This window comes from Anabas testudineus, chromosome 17 (genome assembly GCF_900324465.2).
Source record: "Anabas testudineus chromosome 17, fAnaTes1.2, whole genome shotgun sequence".
In the NCBI taxonomy this organism is placed as follows: Eukaryota; Metazoa; Chordata; class Actinopteri; order Anabantiformes; family Anabantidae; genus Anabas; species Anabas testudineus.
In genome coordinates this window covers 4,753,600-4,761,598 of record NC_046626.1, presented here as the reverse complement: position 1 = coordinate 4,761,598, position 7,999 = coordinate 4,753,600, and positions in this window count along the sequence as shown.

The following is a 7,999-nucleotide window of genomic DNA, read 5'->3' as shown; positions in this document are numbered from 1 at the left end:
GTCTGGGCAGTTTGTTTATTCCATAATGTTTGTATTTAAATGTTTTTTTCTGCTTTAATAGACAGTTGTGGGAAATGTTTCAGCTGTCATGTTGTTATTTAGTAAAAGGCATGTATGAAACCAAGAGACGTTTGAAAGAACTAAATATTAAAAGAAACAACACAATCCCGTTTTATACCTGCTTTTTGCGGATGATGTTGTCCTGTTGGACCTTCAGCATTACTGGGGCGGTTTGCAGCCGAGTGTGAAGTGGCTGGGATAAAAATCTGCACCTCCAAGTGCAAGGCCATGGCTCTTAACTAGAAAAAGGTGGCTTGCCCTCTCCAGAGCCAGCTTAGGTGGTTTGAGCATCTGTTTCGGATGCCTCTGGGACACTTCCCAAGGTATGCGATCTGGACATGTCCCACCCTCCCATTGGAAGGAATTTGTCTCTCAGCTGGCTTGGGAAGGCCTCGTTATTACTCCCGAAGAGCTGGATGAGGTGTCTAGAGAGAGAAAAGTCTAGGCATCTCCACTTAGACTGCTGCCAAAAGTGATAGGTGAAAGAGGATGGATGGATAGAGGGATAGCCAGAGTGAGCTGATAACAACACTCTCATACACTGCAGCGTGTCCACATAAATAATCATTCACGGTTTATTGTGACTGACTGTTGTAACTGATGGCCAGGAGTCATCTACATCACTTTTTTACTTAAAATATCATTTTTATACACTGTTTAATAACAGATCAACAGAACAGATCTAGGCTAAATTTAGATTTTCTAGCTCTGACAAATAAACCCAAACTTAAATCTTAATAGTAACAATAGTAATAATACATTTATTCATAGAGCACTTTTCTAAACATGTGTTTCACATAATAAACTAAAAAACACAGGTAGCCCATCAAATCCAACCTGAGCAAGCACTAGGCTTGAGGAAAAACTTCCTTTAGAGGATGAAACCTCCAGCAGAACCAGGCTTAAGTCAGTTGGCCATCTGCCTCGACTGGTTGGGGTGTCTAACTGCAAAAACTCTGTCTCTAGAAGGATGAGAAACTTTGATGGATGAGGTCTTAGGGATAATAGAAGCTCTGATTGATTCTATTTCATCACTAAAATATGTTAAGAACTTCTCACAATCTGCATCACTTTTAGCCGGAATGCTGGGAGGGGTTGGGTTTATTAACTTGTCAACAGTCTGAAATAGAAACTTAGGATTGTGGAGATGAGCAGTTATCAGGTCTGAGAATTATTTAACTCTGGCATTCTTTACTGTCATATTGTAGTGGAGTAGTGAGTCATAGCTTCATAATGCACTTGAAGTCCAGTTTTCTTCCATCTCCGCATATACATACTGTACCTTGCTTCAACATAGAAAAGGTGCTAAGTGAACTTTGCTGCTGACTGGCTGTTAAATAGACGGCGGTTAAGGGTGATATTTTGAAGTACAGTGGTTGGATCAGTATCAGTATCAAATAAAACACATTTATGATCTGAGATGGAGTCCTTTAACTCAGTGGAGGTTAAAGTCAACCCTAGAGTGAATAGCAAATCAAGGGTATGGCCCTGGCTATGAGAGGGGCTTTTGACTAGTTGAACAAGGTTTAAAGATCCAGTTAGAGTAGTATTTGTAATCTGTATGAAAGTTAAAGTCTCCAGCAATAATTACTTTATCATACCTAACAACAACGTCAGCAACATAGACAGAGCAGAGTAAAATGATCATGTAATGTCCCAGACAGCAGAAGCGAGTACAGTTTTGGTGAAGTAACGTGGAGAGCACTTGGACTATGATGGTTTTACTTGGTAGATGATGATACAAGGAGGCCTCATTCGCTGTCTTTACTTGACAGACTGAAGAAATGACTCATTCGCTTTCTGTCACCGTGGTAACTCCCGTTATATTTATTTATCCGTTTCAGGAAACAAAGCAGATGTATGTTAGATACTCATGTAACCCCCAGCTCCACTCTTCTTTTTCACAGATAAGACATTTTTTATATGTTGCCCTTGATAAATGTTCCCCTGGAGACTTGTCAGAAATTAACCTTATCTGGTCTTTAATTACGGTACATGTGCTCTGATGCTTCTCTCACGCCCCCTCCTAAACCACAACATCGCCCTCCCCAGCCCACCCAGACACTGTCATTTTCAAAGCTATTTTAAGACAATGTGTGATTATCTGTGACATTGCTTGACATGTGCCTCAAGGCAGTCTTTCTTTTCACTATCTCTGCTCTCTCCTCATGTCTCGCTCTCCCTTTCTTTCTGTCTCCCTCTAATCAAAAAGCCAAACCGCGCAGACAGCTCAGAGCAAATAACAAGTCACTCCCTGTGGATGTTTGAAGATGACGGAGCGACTGGGGCGACAAACGAAGAAGCGCACGCTGATCGCTCTCGATCTTGAAGCCAACACAATATTTCAACACATATTTTTGCATCAGCATTTTCAGCTTTTCCTTGTGTGTGTGTGTGTGTGTGTGTGTGTGTGTGTGTGTGTGTGTGTTTCATGTATACTGTATCATCTGTAATGTAACAATAGCTAAACTCGTGGATTTTTACAGTATTATTATGTCCAGTACAGATGTTTCACACCTCAAAATTTGTATATATGGCCTAAAATTCCAAAAGGGTTAGCATAGACTGTAAGTACACCTGCAATGGCGGGCACAGGTCTAGATTAATTTTCAATCAGGTAATCATACTGGGACACACACTCAAAAAGGGAAGCTCCTTTTGGAACGTTAGTTAGATGGTGTTAAGGCCAATTCATAGCAGCCACTTTCCCTCCAATTGATCCATACCCACACTACAGAGCCTGGTCTGTAAACTTATATTTAAAACCATAACCATACGATATAACATGGTCCGTTATTGTGTTTGTATATAATTGTTTGCTTAGCGTAAGAAAAACCAAGCACACACCTTAAAGTTACATCTTAATTCAATACTTGTTTTTTATTATTCATAATGATATTATGAATAATTATGTATTATTTCAGCCTGAGATTTGGTCAGTTCTCCTTGTGCTGAACGTTGTACAATTATTTCTAATCATAAGCCAGGCACATACCACTTGACTGACTTAGACTCAGATCATGGGGGCCACCCTTGCACAGAGAGCGCACCATGTGCTCATGCACCAGACAAGTGCACTAGACACTTGTTTCATGCCCCCTAATGCATATTTCAACTTTCTTGATATTGTTCTTTTGAAGCAGTTAAACATTCTATGTGATGTTATTCACTTATTCATGTTGTTCAGCCAAATACAGCAAAGTGGCTCGACCTCTTGCTGTTGCTTGTTGTCGTTTAAATAGATAAATGCCCATGTCAGTAGTGTGCACACACATCCGTTAGAGGGCAAGTGTAAACCATGAATCAACCCAACTGATTTTTTTCTCAACCATGATTTATTTGCCACATTTTTCCCTGATGTTAACAATTAGAAACAAAAAAAAGCAAGAATTTAAAACATTATATTTATATATATTATATATTTATATATTCTAAAATGCAAACATTTGCTTTTGTCGTCTGGTAACTTCACATCATCTAATTCATCCATCAAATCTTATGGTTTTCCCACTTTCTTCATGCAAACCGGATATTGTAACTGCAATTGTTTTAAGTGTAAAGTAGCCTGTAGTAAGTCTGTAAGTGATGCCCAGGACAAAGTCAACATTTATATTAAAGCGCATTTAGATGGCAAGCAGTGAAACATTGATGAAATTACCCATCTTCCTTCCCTCAGAATGTCGCCCATGTATCACAGCCAGAACAAATACCACATAATTGCATAATTAATCAGATCATGTATGTTTCCCTTCCTGCATTTTTTTTTTTTGTTCTTCTTTTGTACGAGAGTCAAATGCATGCAATCACTTGTTCTGTAATGTAATCTGATCAGGGCCATGTAATTCTTCATTTTCCAACAGCTCCCTGGAGCAATGGATTTGAGCACGAGATGAATGCGGCTCAGTCTCTGTCCCTTCTCTCTCTCTGTCTCTCTGCTTTCTTTTCTCTAAATGTGTCTCCCTCAGTGTGGTTAACCGCTTGGCTGTGTAGCTGCTGGCAGCTGCGTCTCCCGCCACAAGACAATATCTCTCCTCCTCACTTGTCTCCCCATTTATCTAACCATCCATTCCTGCCCAGCTTCTCTTTCCTCCTCCCCATCCTCTCCTCCAGCCAGCTATTGCTCTCCCCCTTTCTCCTCCTCGCCATCCGCTCTCCTCCTCCTCCTCTTTGCACCTCCATGCCTTGTTTCCTGTCCTCCTTCTCTCTTCTCTTTTCTTCTCCTCCCTCCAGTGGCGACACCAACCATCAGGTCCCATCTATCTGTGTGTACGTCAGCAATTAGAGCGTCGTGGCAGCCAAATGCCAGCCATGTCCCCAAGCTACACACACACACACACACACCCTCAAAGGCTATGCCCTGACAAAACAGCAAGAGAACAAATCACACCATAATTTATAATCTTGCTGCGCTAAAATCTCATTATATTACAGACATATGGATTCGGCGGCATGCACGGCTGGGGAGCCGGTGCTATAAATTACACCAATCGTAAATTATTAAAGGAAAGATAGAAATGACCGCCGCCTGTCCAGATTAGCTGTAAATCACACTCAAACATGGTTTGTTTAAGGAATTAAGTCCCATGTGGTGTAAAGGACCTTACACGGTATTGCTTAAGTCACTGGGTGGCAGAGGAGGTCAAGTATGAGCTGCCTTAAAATATCAAAGGATTACAAGTTCAAACCATAAAATAGACAAAAGGTTTGGCTGAAAATGTCTTCACTGCAGCACCTTTTTTTCCCCGCCATTTTCCACCAAGGATGCCCAACAGCCAGCCCAACGGGCAGCATAAACAAAACAGGAACCCGCAGCTTCACACAGCCTCAATCCAACCTTCTTATTTTAGAGTTCGGAGGAAGACGTGTAACACGGTTTCAGGATAAATGCGGCCAAGAAGAGGTGAAAGCAGGCTGCAACCAGGGCAGCCCCGGCCCTCTGCTGTCAGCTCGACTTTTCATTATCACGCTGTCGCTTCAGAAGAGATGTCAGAGGTTTCATAACAGCAGGATGTGACTCAGTTCAGGTGGATGCCCAGAAATCTGCTGGAAACAGAAGGAGCTTGATGTAAACCTGCGTCTGCTCACACGCGGCGGTGACGCCACGCCACGTCACGTCGTCAGAGAGGCGTGTTCTGGCTGAGAGTGAAAATTCTTTTTAAAACTGGTAGCATACATAAAGATGCTGTGTATTCTAATCATTGTCTTTCTTTAAAAAAAAAATCCTCATTTGTAGAATGGGACTCAGCAGGACTGGTGACTCAGAGATCTTCCCTTACAAGATAACCTGGTGTACATCACCTTTGATTTAGATGTATGTTCAGACCTATAGGTTTGTTTAACTATTTATATCTTTATTGATCTGGACTTCTAGGATTGGACTTGATAGTATTGTTTTATGTATACGTTAAAGAACATACGTCCAATGTCCATGAAGGAATTTCTCCATCTTTTGTGGACAAGGGACACGTTGGTGACTCAGTGTGACATGTTCAAATGTTTGACTTTGATTGTGGAGGACACAGGTGCATGTTGGTGCAGTAAAGCATCTTAATTTGGGGACTGTTGTTTCAGGTATCTGTAGGAAATCATCACTAGATTCATGACACTGCTCAGCTCTTTATAAAACTGAGACACGGCCGCTTGCTGGATCATGTAATGTTGCAGTCTGGAAACTCTTTTCTGCTGGTTGGTCCCGATGCTGTCGTGTCCCGACATCCCCACGTTGTTGCGAGAATGATGTCTACATTCAGACCATGTCTACTTTAAGCCAAGTAGATCTGTAACTCCACCTTCCTCTCTCTGTTTTGACTGTCTATCCAGACCTAAACAGGGGTTATCTTCGCCTAAGTTGGAGCTTCAGGTGTACCGGAGTCTGAAGGTACTATGTAGATTATTTGGCTGAAGATACCTGCCATGTCTAATTACCTGTTGTCCCCACCTACAGTATCTGTGTTGGATGGTGGTACATGCAGAAACACGGTGGGTATAGTCTAAGAGGGCTGTGTTCTTCACCACACTTAGTCCACTGTGAAAAACATTACTTTGCATAATCCACAGAACATGCTATCAAACGTTGCCACAGCTGGTAACACTGAGATCTGTAAATTATCCAGAGACTGGAAACAGTTGGTCATGATTTAAATATGTTTAAGTGCCATTTACCTAAAAACACAGGCTAGTAAAACCAAATCTGTCTGCATACCATCATAGACAAACAAAAAAAAACTGCTGTGTGGGAGAATCCGTCCTTTAGCAAGTCTGTATGTGTCACACACCTTTAAAGAGGTTTTAAGTGTCCTTTCCGCCTGTGGTACAATATCTGCAAGGGAAATGGCTTTGCTCTAGAGAGGGGGCAAGAAGCACCGCGGATGCCTCAGCAGTGAAACAGGTGCTATCAAAGTGCTTCTTGGTCAATACACACAGAGGCAGCATTTAAAAACATCAGGGGGGTTGGACTAAAGGGTGGTATTAGACTTTGAATGGAGAGGGATCTAATACATGGATGGTCCTCTTCCTCAGTCAGCCCATTGACTCCAAACTGAGCCTATTAGCAAGACAACAAACCACTAATGGCACTGCTACTGCTGCCGCTGCCCCTTATGTGTATGGAGACCACCCAGTGCACACACACACACACACACACACACACACACACACGAGCCTCTTCACTTTTCCCACGCTATTGTTACCTAAACATTGGTATATTAAAGCGTGAAACCAGATCAAAGTGCGAGTTCCAATTGGAAAACCTTCACACCCTGTTAGGACTAAATGTGCGTGTACTGTAAGTAAAAGGAAAAAGAAAAAGGAAGGTTGTGTGTGTGTGTGTGTGTGTGTGTGGATAGACTTGACTGTTCTGACTTGAATCTAACATAGACACAGTGTGTGTGTGCATAAGAGGATATTATATCACTATCAACGTGGATTGTTCAACTGCAGCAGCATAACTCGTTTTATACACTTACTGACTTAAAGAGAGACAGAAAAGTTGGTGTGAAGCTCTTCGAGCTGTTCCTCATGTGACCAGCAGGGGGGGTGTAGTGGAGAGGGAGCCGGGGAGCGCGAGGCACCTTCTCCCCCCCCCTCACACTTTTTTTTTTTTTTTTGGTTTGTTTGTTTTAGTTTTGTTTTTTTGTGATGCTCAGATGATGTCGCCTTTTTTTTTCAGCCACAGGTCTGCTGTTGTCAGGAGTCACAAGCACTCTGAGGATGTTGCTCCTTAAATCAGCTGCGCAGCGTTATTTCTGTCATGATTTCACTCTGACTCTGATTCAGTGAACTGTCAGTGCTCTATCACTGCAAAAGTCGCAACGGAGAGAATCAAGGCGCACAAATAAACATTTTAACGTTTATTCATTTAACTGTTTGGGGAGTCACTCCTGTAAAAAGTGATCCTGGTCCTGGTGAAGCCAGTGTTTCCTGAGCTGCTGTGTATCTGACGCACATCGTGTATTTGTCAGTGCTCTGGAGGTTGTGGTTACTCGGCTTTGCAGCGCGGCCGCGCGGGTTTAGTGAACTTCACTCCGTCTCACTAACTTCAGTCTCTAGTGCGCACTTTATAAGAGTGTCTAGCAGTCCACCTCTTTTTGTTAAGAGGTGGACTTCATTGGCTTTATGGAAAGCAGCAGTCTCTCCAACGGGTGAAAGAGAGAGAGAGAGAGAGAGAGAGAGAGAGAGAGAGGAGGGGGGGTAATTCATTCACTTTGCGCACAAAGCGCAGTGGAAATCACCCAGGGGAACGAAACGGCAGACAGAGGCAGAAAAAAGTGTGTGTGTGTGTGTGTGTGTGGGGGGGGGGGGGGGGGGGGGGGGGGGGTGTGTTTAGAAACAGTGTCCGCACGGACCAATGCACTCCAAGTAACCCAAAGACGACATTTGAGTTAGATCACCCTCCTGGTTCTGTGTGAATTATCCTTATTCTCATAAGAAGGAGCTTTTT